This window comes from Poecile atricapillus, chromosome 5, assembly GCF_030490865.1.
Source record: "Poecile atricapillus isolate bPoeAtr1 chromosome 5, bPoeAtr1.hap1, whole genome shotgun sequence".
Classification (NCBI taxonomy): Eukaryota; Metazoa; Chordata; class Aves; order Passeriformes; family Paridae; genus Poecile; species Poecile atricapillus.
Genome location: NC_081253.1, coordinates 29,036,700 through 29,057,155, shown reverse-complemented (window position 1 = coordinate 29,057,155; position 20,456 = coordinate 29,036,700). Strand labels below are relative to the sequence as shown.

General features: G+C 48.9%; 1 long non-coding RNA gene across 1 annotated transcript; it reads right to left on the bottom strand.

Annotated features, from left to right (window-relative positions):
* Positions 1-13,033: 13,033 nt before the first annotated feature.
* LOC131579807 (uncharacterized) lies at positions 13,034-14,116 on the bottom strand. Its single transcript, XR_009277776.1, has 3 exons — positions 13,965-14,116; positions 13,649-13,705; positions 13,034-13,372 (listed from the first exon to the last, which is right to left on the bottom strand). It is a non-coding gene; the product is annotated as an uncharacterized LOC131579807 (long non-coding RNA).
* Between the last annotated feature and the right edge of the window lie 6,340 nt (positions 14,117-20,456).

Below are 20,456 nucleotides of genomic sequence, written 5' to 3'. Positions count from 1 at the left end.
TTAGGATTATTTAGGAACACGGAACTGGTAAGAGCATTAAACAAAAGCCATAGTAGATAATCCTAACAAGTGTAAAAAAAAACTCTTTGGACCTTGCAGTACAAAATCTTTCAGAGGAATTTGCTTGAGGCATTATCAGCCCTAAATGGATGAGGTGTGCTACAGCAGATCAGCGTATGCAGGAGGTCTGCAGAACATTTCTTCTGAATAGGTGTTTCCAGCATACGTATTCTCAAGCAATTAAGGGAAAACCTGATATTTAAGACTGAAAATAGGCAAACCTGTGGGAATAATATTTTATAGCTAACAAGAAAGGTCTGGCCTTACATTTCATTTAAAAGAGATTAACCTCTATAGACCAGTAGCTGTCAGCATCATTTGCTTTCCGTGTCTCTACATATGGTGAAGGGAATCTTTAAAATTCACAGGAAAAAAACTGAAAAAAAAATATTTTGTGTAAACAATTATGCTTCTGAATAGCAGCCAAGAGAAAATGGGTGTCTGGTTCAGTATAAATCACTCTCTAGTACCAAAAATCTCTGGCAAACAAACTACATCAGTAGGGTGTTCGAAATAGCCTAACTGAATCAGGATTCCGTGTCTCACTGAAAACCGAGCAAAGAAAACAACACCCTAGGGCCACACAGTTTTCTTTCCAAGTGCCACATGTCTGCAGCCTTGTCTTTGGGAAGTGCAGAGAGGAGATGATGCAGGCAGGCTCCCAGAGCAGACACAGTGCCCGGCTGGCCATCCCCTGCACACCACAGATCCCTCTGCACCTCCCCTGTGGCAGAGCTTTCCAGGGGTTCTGTCAACAGGACAGCCTGAGCAGCAGGCAGAGAAAATTTACACTGCTTTCAGCTGCCAGCAAAGCCACTCTGAATCGAGCTGCCTCGCCATGTGCCTCCTATTCATCACTGGGAACTTGCTCTTCCTAGAAAAATTACTCCCCCTGACACAAAGTTTTGTAACTTTTTGCCCCAGCCCACTGTAAATCCTGATGATACAACCCCCAGCTTCCAAGCCTTAATTTAAATACATGTAAAAATGCTAGTATTTCCTGGTAATTTTGGTTTGCCTTTTTCTTCTTTGAGAATGTGTTTTCCAGAAATTTAATTAATTGGTGATTAATTTTCACAAAAAATTTAGTCTGGTTCAGTTGAAGCATCAGATATCTTTCTTTATGAAGGGATAAAGGCTTTGGTTTCACAGAACCATCGGCTTAAAATTACTTAGGAAATGTAGAAGAAAAATAAATTTTAAATTCCTTACTGGTTTATGAGGAGCCCATTAAATTGAGATACTGCCCATTGAAGACCTAAGACAGCAGCAATGGCATTTGCCAGAACAGTTAAGCAGCACTGCTTTAATAATATATTAGACTAAAATTCTAATTATGATTTATTCTGTCTCATAATAATGTACTTGCGAAAGCAAATCCAGCCTCCTGAGTATTTACCATTTGTTTTGCTCTAGTGAGTAATTTTAATAAGTAATGTTAAGATGCAGATCTGAATGCATTAGGAAATCTCTATAACAATGCATCAACAATGCATCTGATACAAACTTGAAATTGTATTGATCAGATGTTAGTAAAGAATCTATGCAAAACTAATTAAAGTAAGTTTTACTGTACAATGCTAATTTATGGAAAGTAATATGTTAGTAGAGGGTAAAAAATCCTTGGAAATGTAACCAAATTCCAAATAATAGCTAAGTGATCTAGATCATGATCTAACGGTTTTTTAAATGGTACCAGAGCTCCTGGTAAAAGTCCTTCAAAAAGCATGTTGGTTTCTAGGAATTAATTCTGTATATTCATCATTTGACACAAGCTCTAGCGATGAGTGAGAAGCATCTGAAATCAGCCTTTGCCCAATATTCCTTCTGAGACAATGACATGAAGATCCTGCAGAGAATAAGCTAAGATTTTGAGGATTGTGTTTCTGGACTTAAACACCTAAATCCTACTGTGCCACACTTTGAGCACCAATAGTTTTTGAAGATAATTACATAAATAAATCAGAAATCATCAAATTAACCCCAGATCCCTTAAAGCCTGGCATCAGCAAAGCCATCATGGGCCCACCCTTCCCCTTCATGCAAATGTGATAAATATATATTTCAACATAGATCACTCTAAAAATTATCCTCTATATATATATATAAGTGTTGCAGGTAAAATAAAATATGCAAGTTCCTTGCCTTAGAAAATAGAGTCTTTTTTAACAGAGGAGGCAAAGCCAGTGCTGCCTAGGGCAATGGCAAAATGAGTTAACACTCCCAGCAAGAAACTATCTTCATTAAGTTATATTATTTAATACAAGGCTTGTGCAAATTAAGCCAGACCATATATAGAGAAAGGAAAGATGGCTAATTTCTACTTTTAAAGGAAAAAATTGACATTTTAATTCAGAACCCTTATGTTTCTGAGAGTCCTTGACTCCTAATGATAGGTTGCATTTTGAATAAATCAATTGCAGTGTTCTCCACTTGGAATATATAATCTGCTTCAAATTTCAGATTTCATTGCATACCACTAGCATATTCATGTCTTCCCTACAATTGCAATTATTTAAAGAAAATGGAAGAATCAAAACTAACTCCATTGTCAGGATCATGTCTGAGGGTATAAAATAACTATTCAAAGAAGCATATCTATTTCATTTCACAGAGTTGAGGACTTCGGACACTATTCATGTGCAAATATCTTGGAATTTTTCCTAGTTTTTTGTCTAGCCATGGTTCATTCTAGTTCTGTTTCATAGCTGTCCTGTGTGCATTCAGCCTAAAACTCTACTCCTTGTATAGGCGAGGCCAATAAATTTCTCCCAACCTTGACATGATGAGTTAAGAGCTGAGACCAACCTGAGGATTAAGAGATGAGGAATGACTAAAATGGCAGGAATTAGCTTTGCTGGATCACTACTTTGTAACAACTGAAATAGGAAAAATTTTTTTGATCCCCTTTTTCCTCAGTAAATTCCTCACTGGCTCCCAGGAGCCAAATTCAAAGTGTTAGAGTAGAACACTGTCTTTAGAGCAGAACACGTTTGTTTGTAAGTCATCTTCCTTTTGGCAACATATGCCTCACAGCAGAAAAAAAAACCCAAAACACCAAAATGGAAGAAGCACTTATCTCTGTCCAGTGAAAGTCTGGTATCTGCTTTTCTCACTGATAAGTTGGGGGTTTGTGAGGGGAGGTTTGATGTCAGTTTAACACATTACTGTTTTGTTGGGGTTTTAGGCTAGGTTTTAGGATCTATTTTATTCAGACAACTCTTGCATTTCTGCTGGCTAACCTCACATAAAAAGTCTCTTGTGCAATTTTTTTAAAAAATATTCTCCCCTTCCCAGCTTGAGAAGCAGATTTACATCAACTGTAAAGAAAAAAATATAATTGTACTATATTATTTTTCAGTGTTTTCTCATGTTCTGAATTTCTCATACCTCTTGCTTTTGTGTTCAGCCCCTCATTGTTTTTTACTTTCACTTGTTTCCTCGTGATGTGTATTTCATAGAAGCAATAGAAGTGGAGTACATGTAAGATCTTTATGCAGGCTTTACTGTGGCAGCTGAACCTCTGGAGTGATCTCTTTGCCCAACACTACCTCTGTGTCAGCCAGATCCACTATCACTCACTATCAGCTTTTACAAACTGCATCTTATTTACTAAATCCCACAGAGGAAACAAAACCTTTTCACCTTTCTTTGGCACACTTTCAACATGAAGTCAGTGTGAAATTTTACCAACAGCAAGCTATTTTGATTAATGTTCTGTTTCTCTCTTGTGCTTTCAGTGTTAGACTCTCAAAATACTTTGCAGAAAGCAAGGACTGGATCTCGACACACTCCTATGTTGATGCCCAGATAGAGTGCAGCAAGGCTGGGAGAACAACCTGAGCCCAGCCCCATGAAGGCTGGCCATGGCACACGGACATGGAGCTGATGGTGGGGAAGCTTCTCCCTCCCACAAGTCAAACAGAAGCCCAGCCTGGTCCAGCAGGTCCTGTGCTCACAGGAACCCCCCTGGCAGGCCCCTTCCTGCCTGCAGCCTCACATCAGGGGTTAAAAAAGGCACTGACTGGCACCCCTGGCTAATGTTACATTCAGAATGGGATGAAGTGCAAAGCAGAGCGAACCACAAGGAAATCAGTTTTTGCATGAAGCCTTGATTGCCAAGACAGGAATGCTGACTCCATTGTAAATTAGTAAAATAATTTGAAAACATTTCAAAAATACCCACACAGACCTTTCTAAATTGTGCTTAAAGGTGATAATGATCTGCAGAGGTCCTTCCTCTCACTCATTTTTACTTGTGACATAGGAAAATGGTAGCAACCTTTCCAAAAAAGAAAATTTGGTTCATCTGACCAAGTACTGCATCTGAATGCTTATGTTGGACAGTTATCCAAATTTCATCCAAAGTGTCCTAATTTCTAGGAGTCTAATGGAGCCTTATAACCCCATGCTAATCACTTTGTAGCAAGGCCTTAAGGTGTAATAAGAGCCCAGGACCACTAACTGCACTGTGGAAACTGAGTTTTGGAAGTGAGGTTTCCTGAAGGATCTCTGACTCCCTCCTTGCTGCCTTGATAAGCAGTGTAGGGCAGGAGGAATAAGTCTCATTGTTAAGGTCAAGTCCAGTTCCCCTTCCTTCAATTTTAATATTTTATGTTCAAATCAAATAGCAGTGTCTTGCTTTTAAAGGGGGAAATGGATATAGGGAATCTGTGCTCTAAAGTCATGTCAATAGATGAGTTTTGTTCTCTCCTCAGCTACACCAAACAAATCTGCTTGAACACAGTTCCCGGTTTGTAAATTCCCATCAGCACTGGAACATGGCAAGGCTTGTCTTGTCTGGCTTTGGATCTGGGCTGCACTAATTGCTTTCACCTCCTCCCAAGCAGAGACAGATACAGCACTGTGTTCACTGAAAAATGTCATTTCCAGCATGTGGTTGGCATAATGTTTTCATAAACTTTACTTTAAAATGTATTTCTGACCAGAAACAGAACACCAAAATACTTCAAGCATCCCTCCCTGACCTCTCCGTGATCCATTCTTGCACTTAGAGACTGGAAGCTCTTTTAGATAAATAGAATAAAAAGAACCTACCAGATCAGGATAATTTCACATATGGATGTTTGTACATTAGTACATTCCCAGTCTGATTATGTGATGTGAGCAGATCCATTAACTTCAAAATGAACTGCAGCTGTAACTGTATTTATAGGAATGTAATATTAATTAAAAAATTCACATGTGCTATGAGATATTTTGTGTGAAAGAATCCTTTCCACTTCTCCAATTCTTTCCTAACAGTTATGAATTCTATGCAAAATGCTTAAGAAGTTTGGACAAAAATGCATTGAAGCAATCTGTTCATTGCAAGCTAAAGCATGCACAGCAAATGTACTGCACTTTTGTCTCCAGTAATTGCAGATCACAGGCTTTAGAGAGATCTACTTCACTTGATCAGGTAATCACATAAATTAGACCATGTTTGCAGGTCATTGTGAGACTAATTATGAAAATATATGAACCATGATGTATTTTTTCCCCTTTGAATCTTTATATAAGACCTTGCCACTTACTTTATTTGTAGAAGAAAAAAGCCATTCGATTATGAGATATTGCTGTTTATTACTTGTATTACAGTGGCACCAGGCTGCATCACATTAGATGACATTTCCATTATATAACAAATTAGGAACTTTACATAGACTACAGCCTGAAGTGGAAAGACAGATCAGGGAATTACTCAGCGTTCCTCATTTCCAGTGGCAAGAAAAAAAAACAAAAAAAACGTGGCTGCTAATGTGATCTTCTGAACTGAAGTGATATAATTAATATAGGCACAGAAAGAGTCCCCTTCCTGGTCAGAAAGACAAAGGCATTAGTTTCATATTAAGGACATGTTACTCCTTTTGCAAAAACAAGAACATATTTTTGAGATTAAACATGGTTCTCCAGGGCTTTTTTAACTGGCAATCACAATGACTTGTGCACAGTCATAGAGGGAATTTATGACACACAGGATATAGGATTTCTTAAATCACAGATAAGTTTATCAGCTCTGTGATTTCCCTATCTTCCATGAAAACAATTGAAAAATAAGTTCTTTAGCTATTAGATACTCTTGGTAATTCCTGTAATAACTAAGTACATTGTTACATTTGAAACACTACCTAATCTAATCCCTTCCATTTTATTTGCTACCACCAGACAGAAATTATATTTTCCAGAATCCAATAATCCAAAAATACATATCTGAGCATTTCTGAGAGGGTGCCTAGAGCTAAGAATCCTACAGCTTGGCTGGGACATGAAAGACATCAGCCAAGGCAGACGGCAGCAGATGAAAAGATGGTGTTTGCTGTTAGTTTGATAATAAGAGGGTGAGTACTCCAAAGTTGGCTCACAATTCTCTGGTATCTTGCAATAAATAAAAAGTCTTTTCACAGCAACACAATAACACATTTTATATAAAAGTTACAATTTGGTAACCTTTCACAATTTCACTGCCTCCATTTCATTGCACAGAACCATGATGGGGCTCCTTTTGAATGCTGAGAGATAAGAGACTGATAAAAGAAAGATAGAAAGTGTGAGAGGGAGAAAAAGGTAAAAGGTTTCTGCTTGGGGTTCTAAATTAATACATTATTGACCAAAACTCGAATCAGAAAAGTTCAATGATTTGGTCACAACTAGCCTTTATTCTTTCCATCAATTCATATGCAGTCAATATCCTATTATATTGCTACTTTGAAAGGATGTCTAGAGGAATAGTGTGCTTGAACAATGCATTCCAGTGAAACTATCTGATTGTAGCTATGGGATTCATTTTTTTTTCCAGTTATCCAAAAAATAAATAGGATCTATAAAACACACAAATGGCACAGGTACTACTGCAACAGTTTGGGCACTATTATGTAGCTCACATTGGTGAAATCTGTACCAATCTTTGTCTTAAAGCATGAAAAAATTATTTTATCTTTAGATTATCTATCTGTCTATCTATCTGTCTATCTATCTATCTATCTGTCTGTCTGTCTGTCTGTCTGTCTATCAATACATATATGCTTGGGTAAATGCTTCTACTCCTTACTGATTTCCCAGGAAACAGATCTTCCAAGTACCTTAAGCCAGCATTAACGTTCTATGTAACTTCATTCACCGTATCATGTCGAAATTAGCATTAGGTGATTATAGCTCAATGTAATTAGCTGGGTATATTAGAAGAGCAGAAACGCACCCTGCAGTTGATTACCTTAATTTTCAGTCAGCAGTGGCAGACACACATTTCCCCTGTGCTCAGGGCAGCGATATGGGCTGAGCTCTCTGTGTCTGTGGTGTTCCTGCTCCAGGGCAGGCGGTGCTGGGGGGGCACAGCACCCTGCAGCCACCGGCACCTTGCTCAGCTCCCAGGAGCTTCCACATCCATCACTGGGGCTCCCAGGTTCCCTCTAGGGTCCCTGCCAGTGGAAACCATAGCATTCTCCAGGGTTCAGGGTAGTTTGCCCAGTAACACACAAAACAGCGGCCATAAAAAGACAGTATGATAATACAATGAAAAAAACACAAAAAAGTAAGTCTCAGAAACGGGGACTTTTCAGTTAGAAACCAGCTATCATTAAGAATAGGTAATAAAAATAACAGAAAAACCTACAGATACGTGGTGGTGATGAATTGTATAACAGTGAGAGTTAGATGTGTTGCTTGTCTGCTCAGTTAAAAGGAAAATACACTTAAACTTTTAATTCCTTGGAAAATGCTTACTTGAAGACAGCTGGACTGGGAAGTACCAGGCAAACTATTTAATTTTGCCTTTTTTTATGAGCAATTAAATAAAAATGATACCAGTTCTGTTGATTAACTACAGAGTTGTGCAACACCTTCTGCTAACTTGCAGAAGATCTGGCTCTACAAAGAAAAGAAAGAGTTCAGAGAAACAGATTTTCCTTTGCTTTTTCCTTTTTCCAATATTCTTTGTTTTATTCTTCCTTTCTTTTTCATTTCCTTTTTTCTTCTTTTGCCATTTTTGTTTTCTTCCCTTTCTTTTTTTGTAGCAAGAAAAGCCAGAGGAGCTGCAAGACAATGAGGCCCAGACCATGGGCAGCATTCCCATCCCCTTTGCTAGCTAGCCACATTAAGTGCCAAAAATGTGTTAATATAATGTGAGAGGTATGAGCAAGCAGTGCAGCTCCCTCCTTCCCCTCCCTCTGTATTTCCCATAAAGGGAAGGGAAAGGAGTACCTGCCTGCCTGGAAGCTTTGTTGGGGTGGGGATGTGACAGGGATGAGGTTGCCCTGGAAGGACGGGGGCATCCTGCCCTTGGTTTCCACAAAGAGGAAATCCGTGTTCTCAGGGCCCTTAAGCCTGACTTGTAAACGCTGCTGTGGTTGGCTGCGTTACAGTAATTGCCATTTCAATTACCTCTTGCCATCCACTACATGGGTGACAACTTTCTGCTGTGAGTGCCAGGCTCTCAAAGGCTGTCATCCTGACTTCCTTTCCCCACCCTTAGGCTGAGAGGGGTGAATATGAGTGTTAATGAATAAGGAACTGGATCTTCTGCATGCTCTAGCAATTCCGTTTACAGCCTCAATTCTGTTGTCTGAGAAGGTTCTAAAGAACTTATTACCAGTTTGGTCGTGTTGCTTGCTAGTGCTCGTGTGTATGTATAAGACCTTCTACTAAAATAATACATTAATCTTACACCTTCAGAAAGCCCTCCTGGAGAACCACTGGGGTATCAGGAAAAATTAATTATAAAAATCAGTACTGCACAGAAAAAAAGGACTACTGAAAATGTAAGATTTTAATTGACCATTTCAGCATTCTTCAGAATTTTGGGTTTGGCAAAGTCAATAAGAAATAGCTGACTCCTAAAATGAGAGGTATGCTATACATTGCTTAACAGTTATAAAGAATTTCTTCATGCATTTTCTTATCTGGTTCCAGTGATAAATCATTGTGTGAATCCTTTGTTTTGCTACTGTTTCTTTAATTAAAGATAATAATTCAGATTACAACATCTTTCTTTGTCCAAAGATTAGAGCAACAGCTATGGAAAGCAAGACTAAGCAGGATCAAGTCATTTAGTGTCAGACAGTGTATTTTATAGCAGTTGCATTCTCGTTACCAAAACTCATTCTAAACTGGCCCTTGTTTTCTCAAACAGCTGAAATGAGCTGTCTTTTATGCAATTTCATTGTTTATTTCTTTCCAGTGGACCATCCCAAGACTTTAGCCATGGGCACGTTCACAGGGAAAAAGGGCTGGAATGTATGTGGGGTTTTATTTGCTGCTATTTGTTACCTGTTGCTCATGACTCAGCTGCTGCTAGGAAAATGCATCATTTTTGGTGGCTGTATCATTCTGTACATGCAAGAGGACACAATAAATTTCACCTGAACTGTAAAGGATCCTAAGATAGAAATTTAATTTTGCATTCAGCCTATAGTTTGAAATAAATTGTTTGTTTGAATTCACGTCCACTGCAAATTTCTTGGTCCAAGCCAGAATTTTATCTGACTGCTTGCTCCATAGGCCAAAGAAAATAATCAGCAAACCTAAGACTATGTTTTCTGGAGTGTATTATAAGATAAGGAAGTAGGGCACAGACTCCAATCTTCAGTAGCCAAACCATGTGGAAATGTGAGAACTCCTTAAACTATGTAGGATGAACTATTTAACTTCCAGTCTGGCAACATAAGACTTATGCACTGAAATTATTTGAAAACAATGAAGATTGTTTAAATAAAAGTTGTGAGGCTTCAGAAGCTCAGTGTGGAAGACCACAATGTTTCCTACTGTCAATAAACTTAAATACCAGATCCTCACACACACTAGGACATACTGTGAATGGGCTGAAAGCAAGATGACAGGAGAGGCAGAGCTGAGCCCTGATTTTAAGGCTGCTGTGACAAGAATGATGGTGGCTGACTTTGTGTTTCATGTAGATAAGACTCTGAAACCTTATTGTGCTCCCAGTTCAAAGTAATCCCTTTGGGGTGTAGTTTGGAAAGGCTGCCTCTCTCACTGCTGCTCCAGGGGCTTGTGCCAACCCTTACACCCAGCAACATCTACGTGTGCAGGTGGTGTGGCAGGGCTCTGAGCAGTGCCCTCACACACACACACCTGTGTCAGTCCTTGTGCCTGTGCAGGGGCAGTGAGCTGCTCCCCCACTTGGATAGCTGCCATCCTCACCCTTCCCTGACACATCTCCAAATATCCTTGCTGTCTGCAGCCCTTGCTGCCCCTCTGGGTGTGCCCAGCTGCACTCCCTGCCCCACTCCCTGTGGAAGAGCTTCTCTACCTCACATCAACCCTGTTCTCTCCTACCTTATCCTGATTTGCTCTTCTCTGCTCCTGAGCAGGAAATCAATATTCTGGCACCTGTGGGTTCTGAACAGATCACTTGGAATCATTGATCTGGAAACATTTTCTGGGGAGAAAAGGTTTGTATGCCTGTGATAAAAGCTCCGCCAAACAGAAAACACTGGGCGGAAAACACATCAGTGCCTCTTACAGAAAGCCTAAAATGTCAGAGGGAAAAGGAAAAGCAATACTCAATAAAAGCTAGAAAGTGAATTTGATATCCAATTTCTAGGGAAATTGAGTCCTTTCCTTTCTTTTTCAAGATGGATCGATTTACATCTGAACTTTTCCTTTTAAAGGGCTTGTATAGATGCATTTATTTTCATTAATGTATTTCCAAACCAATGTTTCTGTTGATATCTAATGTCATTAATGATGTAAATATCTATTGCAGTCTTTAAAGATAGCAAATTAGTACACAGAACCAATAGGAAAAAGACCATTATCTTCGCAGTTAATAGAGGTGAAACATATATGCAGAAACATCCTCCAAACACATTTTGAAGTCTTTATTAAAATACAACTAAGAGGTATTACATGAAACAATATATCCCATTAAAATCTCACCATATACTCTTGCTATGAACATCTTCCCTTTCTAGCACAAAATTTAGAAATCTCTGGAATCACTTGCATCTTTTTCTCTGCAAAACCATTCAGAAATCTAAGGACAGATATGATGGAATCATTCTGGTTCTCACTGCAGCTGAAAAAATCTTCTCTGTTCTCATTAAAAATAATCATTATTATTTCATCAGGCAATGTCAGTGGCAAAACCACAGAAATATGTTCTGTTGCCTTTCAATGTGTTTGGAATAGAAAATTAGTTCCTTTTCCTCAGATATTTGAAAATAAATGTCTGGAAAGCTGGATTTCCCTAGAGATTTGAAAGTAAATGTCCTCTGGAAATACAAAAGAGCATGAGACAATACCAAATTAAAGCCCAGCAGAAACAGTCCTTACATTGCTGCTGTGAAGCAAATCCTACACTTCAAAGCATTTCATTTTCCAAGGTCAAACTGACGATCTAGTTGCATTTTCCGGCGCACTTCAATGACTAAAAATGCAGTTCAACCCACTTGCAGCCCCAAAACCGTCAATGAGGGCATTCCCAAGCAGAATTCCAAAGCAGTCCAACAACAGAATAAAGCAAGTTTCAGCTGCATATTAACTGCAGGGGCAGGTCCACCTTTGAGGAGACAAAGTTGTGTACATCTTTTTACCACAGACATCTATTAACCCAATTTCTTCTTTTTCACTTTTTCTATACTTAAAATGAAAAAGTCCAAAGGCCAATAAGCTGAAGGGAAGTGTTTCTGGTTACCTAGCTACTGGAAAAACACACTCATCTGTAACACTAAGAAATATGTTTGGACAGACATGATCTTCTTCAGCTATTTCCAACCATACCATCTATCAGCAGTGTAAAGGTTGATTTAAAATTATAGATAGAACATGTATTTTCTAATGCATTTGTAGATCTTAATCTCCTGAAAATTGCTTTACAGGAAAAAAAGGTGTTGCATCTAATTTTATGTTAAGACCCGACCATATGTTTCACCTTTCACTAAATCTAGTGTAAGGAAGCGCTAAAGGGCATTGCCATACAGTCAGTACTTGTAGAGTGTATTCTTTCCGTAAACAATATAAATTGCCTATTCTTGGATAGAATGCCATTCCGTAACCTAAGTCTGTTTCCCCATGTCGCTTTTGCTGCACAGCCCCACGTCCCCTGCAAACACGAGCTGCCCGCTGCCTCTTCACGTGCCTGAACTCCTGCCTGCGGTCTCGGCAGCAAATCCAGGCTGTTCCCAGCCAGAGAGCAGAGCCCTGTTCCCGCAGGAGCTTCTCGTGAGCACCTTCCAGGCTGCTCCACTGTGCACACAGCACTTCCCGTGCCCGCCCAGAACGCTCTGGGGACAACAGAGCACCAGCTGGCCGCCCCTGGGCTCAAACACAAACAAACACGCCCTCACCCCAAACACAGGCACAGGAAGGCACAGTGGTGTTTTGCAGCCATGGCCAAGAGAGATGGGAAGGCTCCCCAGCCTCTGCTCTCACTTGGTTGGGTTTCTGACTGGCTCTGAGGCAGGGGCTGCGATTCCTCGCTTGTGGGGAGAGCTGAACCGCCAGAACCACACCCAGCATGGTCGCACCTCGGAGTCTCAGCCACTCCGCTGCTGCTGCTGCTGTTTCATTTGCTTTTAGGCACAGCCAAAGCTCACCGTTAGGCCACCATGGCCTCTGGTTCTGCCCTCTTCCTGTGTCTGTGTAGGAATGGAGCATTGCTGGGCTTGGAGGAAGCTCTTTGTGAAAACTTCCAACCCTGCAAGCTCCTTTGCCCTCCGTCAATGCTCGCCATGGAATCCCTCACGACTGGGATCAGAGCCTACTCAGGTTGGCTCTTCTAAAAGCCAGGGTCCTTGTCCCCTGCAGCGTGCTCAGTATGACCTTGAACTCCACGATATTGTGCTGCTGCACCTGCAGGACAGGGACCTTTGCAGCCTCAGCTCGTTCCTCTGTGTCCGTGCACAAAACACAGCACGGAAGAGAACGGCAGCAGGGCCCTGTGTGTCCCAGGGCTCAGGTTTTGTGCTACTTCAGCTCCACAGAGACGTGGGCAAAGTGAAAAAACCAAAGTGTTTATTAGGGGAAGGCAAAGCGAAGGGGTGAGCTGGGATGGAAAAAAAGGGATGGGCAGGGCCCAAGGGCTGGAGGGAGGGAGCTGCCAACAGGAGAGAGATGCAGGAGCTGCTGGAGCTTCCAACAGGTTCAGCTGGGACCAGCAGCATCAGCTGTATCTGGAGCTGGAGCTGGTCCCCTCTGCTCTGCAGGTGCTCCCATCTTCAATGGGAACTGGAGGTCGCCGAAGGACACTGGTTCAACTGATCCAGCAGACGAAGTTGAGCAGATCTTCTGTCAAAGGTCTGCTGGACAACCTGGCTCATTAAGGAGGGGCTCTCATCTTCCCTGAGGGCTTGAAGGGCTGGGAGAGAGAGGAACAGAGCCACGGTCAGAGGCCGGGTTGTGGGAGTCCAAGGAAAGCCTCCTGGCCAGCTCTTGCCATGGCAGGAGGGAGCGGGAGACAAGGGCATCGGCCGGAAGGTGCTGGCCACGGCTCCGCCGTGTCCCTGCGAGCTGTCCGTGCTCCGCGCACGGGCCCTCGGCCGCACGGGGAGCCAAGCCCACCGCAGCCCGTGCAGGGACTGGAGCTCCGTGCCCGGCATTGGCAGCTGCCAGGCGGCTGCCCTCCCTCACTCACCCTCGCTCAGGACCTGGAGCTCCTCCTTGTGCCCCATCGTGAGCACCCCGGCGACCCCTGCCAACACAGAGCGTGTCACGGCACCAGGCGGCACGGCTGCCCCGCACGGGCGCTGCCAGCCCTCGGCCACACGGCCTCGTCCCCCGGCGGGGCTCAGCGCGGGCCCCCGCCGCATCCTGACGCCCAAGGCCACGGCTGCGGGAGGCCGGCGGCAGCCCCGAGGGCAGGCGGGGCTGCAGCGGCCCGGGCCCGGCTCCCGCTGCCGGGGCAGCGGGCGGGCAGAGAGGCAGGGAGGGACGGTGGGCCCGTGGCTCACCGATGAACCTGACGGCCGCTTCTCGCAGGCTCCTCTGTGGGCTCTGCAGGCACGGCAGGGCCCAGCGCACGTGTTCGGCCGCTCGGCTCTCGTCCTCCAGCAGCTGCGGAGAGCGCCAGCAGGGAAGGCTCGGCGCGGGCTCTGCCCCTCGGCCGGGCGCTCCCCGCGTCCAGCACCGGCCTGCCCGGCCCGCACAGCCCCGAGGCCGGGCCGGGACTCCGTGGGCACCCGGCTCGGCGCCGGAGCAGCCCGGGCAAGAGCCCGCGGGCCCAGGGAAGGGAGCGGCGTGTGGGGCGCAGGCCGGCACCCTGGGTGTAGCGCCGAGCAGGGGGCCGGCTGCCACCCCAGACACTGAGCACCGCGGGCAGGGGGTTTCTCCAGGCCGTGGCTGGGGCTTCCAGACCGTCCTTACCAGGCACTCGGCAAACTTCATCCGCTGCTCCTTCGTCAGCAGCTCCTCGAGATCGCTCCTCCTCAGGAACCGTGCCGCGCAAAGCAGTGTTTGGCGAGATGCCTGGAGAGCAGCAGAGAGCCGCAGGTGGCACCAGGGCACGGGACCCGCGTCCCTGTGCCAAGGCCAGGGGGAGGCTGGAGCCCGCGAGGTGCCAGGGCAGGAGGCAGCCGAGCCCCCTGCCAGGGATGCAGCAGCAGCAGCAGCGTCACACAAAAGCTCACCTTCGCCACGCGCCAGTTCTCGTCATGCCAGCGCAAGAAGAGAGGGAGCAGGCTCTGGCTCACGATTGTCGTGAGAGGCTTTTTCCCCTCTTCCTTCACCTGCTCCATCACCTTGCCGAAGAGCTGAATGGCGAGCAGCTGCACATGGCTGTTGTCCTGGAGGAAAGGAGAAGACCTCAGCAGCAGCAGCTACTCCAGGCCTACCGGGGCAAAGGCCCAAAACGGCGCACGGCACAAAGTTTGTGGACAGCGTCCAGTGCCCGTGGCTGGGGCACAGAGCCTTACGTTCTCAAAGTGCGGCAGGAGTGGCTCAGCCAGCTTTTGGGCGGTGGCGCTGGGTATCTTGAGGTCTTTCTCCTGGAGCATATGCAGGAGCACCGAGAGGGTCATCGCGACCATCTCTCCGTCGGGGTCAGCCAGCTGCTCCACCAGGTGCTGATACAGGCCGCGTATTCCTGCGCTCTGTGTGCAAGACAAGGCTGTGCTGTGAAGCCGTGAACCGCTGCAGCACCAAGAGCGCCCTGGCCCTGCAGCCCCACCCAGCTGCTGCAGGGCCCCGAGGCCAAAGGCCTGTCCGAGGTAGTCGGGCAGCTGAAGCGGGAGGCAGGAGAGCTGGGAGCAGCTGCCTCAGCTCCTGAAGCCCAGCCAAGCCCAAGGGGCTGCGTCCCACAGCCCCAGCTGCCAGCGCGGCTTCAGCCGCTGCCCCCTTTCTCACCATCGAGGGCTCCTTGCTGAGCACCACGAGGCCTCTGAGCTCCAGGCGCAGCCTGTCCCTGCACTCACTTGGCAGGTGCCTGGACATGACCATCATGGCACTTTCACCGTGTTTGCTCAAGTCCAGACACTCCAGGACCTGAAAGGCACAGGGCAGTGACAGGGGACGTGGCCGGCAGGAGCCCGGAAGCGCACAGGGCCGGGCACAGGCAGCAGCACCGAGCGTGGGCACCGTCCCAGGCGGCTGCAGCTCCGAGAGGCCAGAGAGCTGGGAGGCAGCTCAGCGAGGCAGCGCTGGCCCTCAGGCTCACCTCCACAAAGAATGCCAGGGCAGGCAGATCCCAGCGTGGCTTCCTCCCAATGAGCAGGCTGAGCAGGTGCAAGGCAATGCGGGAACACAAGGGGGTCAAGCCACGGCGCATCTCCCTGGCAGGGGGAAAAAGGCAGCAAGGCCATGAGTCCTCTCCCGGGACTGAGTCACAGAGGACCGACCTTTTCCCAGCAGCCCGCGTGGGGACACGGGCCCTTTGGGAGGCAGCTGCTCCTGGGCACCCTCATCTCCCTGCCTTTTCCAGTCTGCTTGGCCATCCCTCGGTGACAAGGCTCTCTTGGGGACTGTGCAGGGCAGCCCAGGCACAGGGCACAAATGGTGGCAGTGGCGGGGAGAAGGGTGACTCACCTGGCCAGCAGACCCGCTGCATAGTGCTGGGTGTCGGCACAGAGCAGCGTGTCCCAGACCCGCTTGCGCTCCAGAGCCACCAGCTCCTTCTGCCCGCTCAGTTGGCAGAGCAGAGCCTTCATGTTCTGCACTGCAAACCTGTGTGCCGAGCAAAGGCCAGGTCACGCTGGGAGCCCTGGCCCTGGCCACAGGGGCATGGGAGGGACAGGACAACTGAGACCTGCTGGGGTTGGTGGGAAGGCGGTGTTCCTCCTGGCACATTCTCCAGAAGTTCTCAACATCCTCTGGTATCTGCTGTGTGGTGCTGAAAATTTGGAAGAGCAGAGCCACGAAGAGGTGAGCGGAATGAAGGACTATTGCCTCGTGCCATTCGGGCTCACGAGCAATCACCCACAGCACCACAGTTGCCTGCAAAAGACAAAGCGCTCACTGCCGAGGTGTCCCTGTGCAGGGACCGAGGGGAGAGGCAGGGGGAGCGCCCGGCCTGCTGCCCCTGAGCCTGCCCCCAGCCCAGCTTTGAGCCCAGCGCCTGAGGCAGGGAGCTGCAGGGCAGGGAGAGCATGGGGAGCTGCTGGAAGGGTGTCCTGGAGGGCGAGCAAAGGCCAACTGCAGAAACTCACAGCCAGGGAAAAGACAGCCTTGTTGTCCACAATGGAGAAGAGCATGCAGTGCAGTGGCCTGTTCTCCATCACAGAGAGCAGTTCTGGAAGCACCTTCTCCATTGCTGGTTCTGACGAGCCGATGGCTCTCCACATCAGTGCGGCAGCTCTGTGGGACAAGAGCTGTGCATCAGTACCGTGCCCTGTGCAGCTGCACGGTGGGGCCGGGTGACAGAGTCCCGGTGCCCTGAGGACCAGGCAGGCAGCGTGGCAGCAGGCTGAGGAAACAGAGGGGCCCGAGGGGCCCGGAGCGCTGTGCCTGTCCAGCAGAGCCCGCTGGACAGGCTGTACAGAGCAATGGGCCCTTGCAGGCCAGTGAGCCCCGAGCTCACGAGGCACTTGTGGCCCGTACCCGTCGCACGATGGGGCACAGCGCAGGAGGCTCATCACCACATGGGCAGGATGTTCTTCAGCCAGCGTCAGAATCTCTGTTCGCAGCCCGGCATCCACAGAGACACAGGACACGAGTCTCTGGTGAATGTCCCTCACCATGGCTGGCACCTGGAGGAGACATGGGCAACATTTGGAGTGCTGTCCATGGAAGCAACTTTCCCAGCTTCCCCCGGGAAGGGCTTGCCTTCCCACCGCACTGTGCTGCCTTCAAAGGCTGAGGGAGGCCCAGTGGATGTGTCTTGAGGGGCCACACGATCCTGGGAGGCCTTCAGCCCTGGCCCCAGGCTGGGTACCTGCTGCGGAGAAGGAACACCCTTCTCCTGGAGAAAATCCACACCTGGTGGAGCGGGTGTGGCATGGGTCTTGGAGATGCCGTGTGTGTGGGTGTTTGTGGTGGCCGTGCCCTCAGTCAGGGCCATGTCAGCCTTCACCCTGCCCTCAGCCATTACCTGGGCAGAGTTGGCTGCGCGCTCAGCGGACGCTGTGCGGGCATCAGGCTTTGCCTGGAGCTTGGTCAGCCTGGAGTCGGGCTGGGCTGAGCCCTTGGTTGGAGCGGCGCTGGTCTTCCTACGCCGAATACGCAGGAACCCCCGCAACGTCTGCAGCAGAAGGAAGGGCGGGAAGAGAGGGACGCTGCATGCAACGCTCCAAGCGCAGAGCTCGGCCGAGCAGCGACAGCAGGCCCGGCCCGGGTGGGGATGGCCGCAGGTACCTGCAGTGCTCTGCGGAAGCGGCCACGGGTGGGTTCCTGCTCCTGTGTCCGGCCCTTCCCTGCATCTGGCAAAGAGCAAGCGCAGCCAGGGCTGAGGGGCTGCGCGAGAGGCCGGAGAACACAGCCCAGCCCTGCGCTCCGCGGGCAGGGACAGCCCCCAGACACCCAGGGGACAGAGCACGGCCGGCCCCTGTTCAGTCCTGTCCGTGGGCATCTCCTCAGGGGCTGGGCTATGGGGCCAAGCCGGCTGCAGGCCCCAGCCCTGCGGCCCAACTCTGCCACTCACCATCCTGCAGCGGCTGCAGCTGCTCCGGCTCTTCAGGCTGCTGTGCCGGGGCTGCTGCTGGGCCTTTCTTCTTTTTGCCCCGAAGCACCTTAAACAGGCTGAACGCTCTGCCCGCCATCCTGCTTTCTGGCCTCGAGGGCACCTTCCAGACAGATGCCTCGGGCCAGTCAAGGAGTGCCGCAGTCGTGCCTTCAAGGCACCTGCGACACAGAGGCCTCAGCAGAGCTGCAGGACAGCAAGTCCTGCACTCTGGTCCCGAGGGCTCCTGCCACAATGACAGGACGCTCCTCGTGAACCACTGAGGCCACCAAGTCCCACGGCCTGGCTACGAGGGCACCGGCCGCAGGGATGGGAGATGCCTCGGAAAGCTCCGAGGCACCAAGTCCCGCAGCGTGGCCGCAAGGCCAGCCGCAGGAGCAACGCCTCGGAAAGCTCCGAGTCACAAAGTCCTGCAGCGTGGCCGCAAGGCCAGCCGCAGGAGTAGCGCTTCGGAAAGGCTCCGGGTCAGCGACGAACGAGCTGGCTGTGTGAGGGCTTCGCACAGCACCGCTCTCTCCCGTCCTGTCCCGTCGCAAGCACCGAGCGCTATGGCGTGGCCGCGTCGCCGCGTCGCCACCAGCACCTGTGTGAGCGCGTGTCACAAAGGGTTGCTTGGACACCCCGTCCCACTGCGTTCCACGGTGACCGTGCCACCAAGGGCCCTTGGAAACGCTGCCACGTGCCCTGGGGCCGCCCCCACCCCACCCCAAGTGCCCCAGGCTGGAAGGAATCCACTGGCCCAAGTGTATAAGACAACCCGGGACACACCAAGACCGCCCAAGTGCTCAGGGAAGGCCTGTGCACGGTGCCTGGCCTGCACTGCCCAGCTCGGGGCTGGCCCTGGAGCAGAGCAGCTTCCAGCAAGCAAAAGGCATACTTCCCACGAAATAAAACACACCAGATAGGGAAGATGGCATTAGTGTGCACGTAAAGGCCTTTGATTTCATAGCTCTCCATGAAAGAGCTTTGGGGCTCTCAGCTGGACAGAAATGATCTGGCTCAGACCCGTGCTCAGAGGGGGGGATCACACCCTGCCGCAGGTGCTTGGCTTGGTCTGCACAGGCCCAGGCAGATGCCAGAGCTGCCCTTCACGGCCTTCCCCCTTCCCACACCCTCCTGCCAAGTACAGCGGGCCTCAAGGACTGAAAGGAGCACAGGGAGCCAAAGGGAGACAGCTGCACCTGCCTCACGGGGGGCTCCTGGGGAAACACTTTCCTGGAGAAGCAAGGCCCTCTCCTCCAAAGGCGTTTCTCCCAATTCTGTACATTTCCTGGGGAACACCAAGCCACACTTAAGAAACCCTGGCAAGGCTGAATTACTTCTGATCCTTGCAACACAGGCACTCCGGCTCGAGCGCCTCTTTCTTTCCCCCAAGTCTGTTTCCCCATGTCGCTTTTGCTGCACAGCCCCACGTCCCCTGCAAACACGAGCTGCCCGCTGCCTCTTCACGTGCCTGAACTCCTGCCTGCGGTCTCGGCAGCAAATCCAGGCTGTTCCCAGCCAGAGAGCAGAGCCCTGTTCCCGCAGGAGCTTCTCGTGAGCACCTTCCAGGCTGCTCCACTGTGCACACAGCACTTCCCGTGCCCGCCCAGAACGCTCTGGGGACAACAGAGCACCAGCTGGCCGCCCCTGGGCTCAAACACAAACAAACACGCCCTCACCCCAAACACAGGCACAGGAAGGCACAGTGGTGTTTTGCAGCCATGGCCAAGAGAGATGGGAAGGCTCCCCAGCCTCTGCTCTCACTTGGTTGGGTTTCTGACTGGCTCTGAGGCAGGGGCTGCGATTCCTCGCTTGTGGGGAGAGCTGAACCGCCAGAACCACACCCAGCATGGTCGCACCTCGGAGTCTCAGCCACTCCGCTGCTGCTGCTGCTGCTGCTTCATTTGCTTTTAGGCACAGCCAAAGCTCACCGTTAGGCCACCATGGCCTCTGGTTCTGCCCTCTTCCTGTGTCTGTGTAGGAATGGAGCATTGCTGGGCTTGGAGGAAGCTCTTTGTGAAAACTTCCAACCCTGCAAGCTCCTTTGCCCTCCGTCAATGCTCGCCATGGAATCCCTCACGACTGGGATCAGAGCATACTCAGGTTGGCTCTTCTAAAAGCCAGGGTCCTTGTCCCCTGCAGCGTGCTCAGTATGACCTTGAACTCCACGATATTGTGCTGCTGCACCTGCAGGACAGGGACCTTTGCAGCCTCAGCTCGTTCCTCTGTGTCCGTGCACAAAACACAGCACGGAAGAGAACGGCAGCAGGGCCCTGTGTGTCCCAGGGCTCAGGTTTTGTGCTACTTCAGCTCCACAGAGACGTGGGCAAAGTGAAAAAACCAAAGTGTTTAT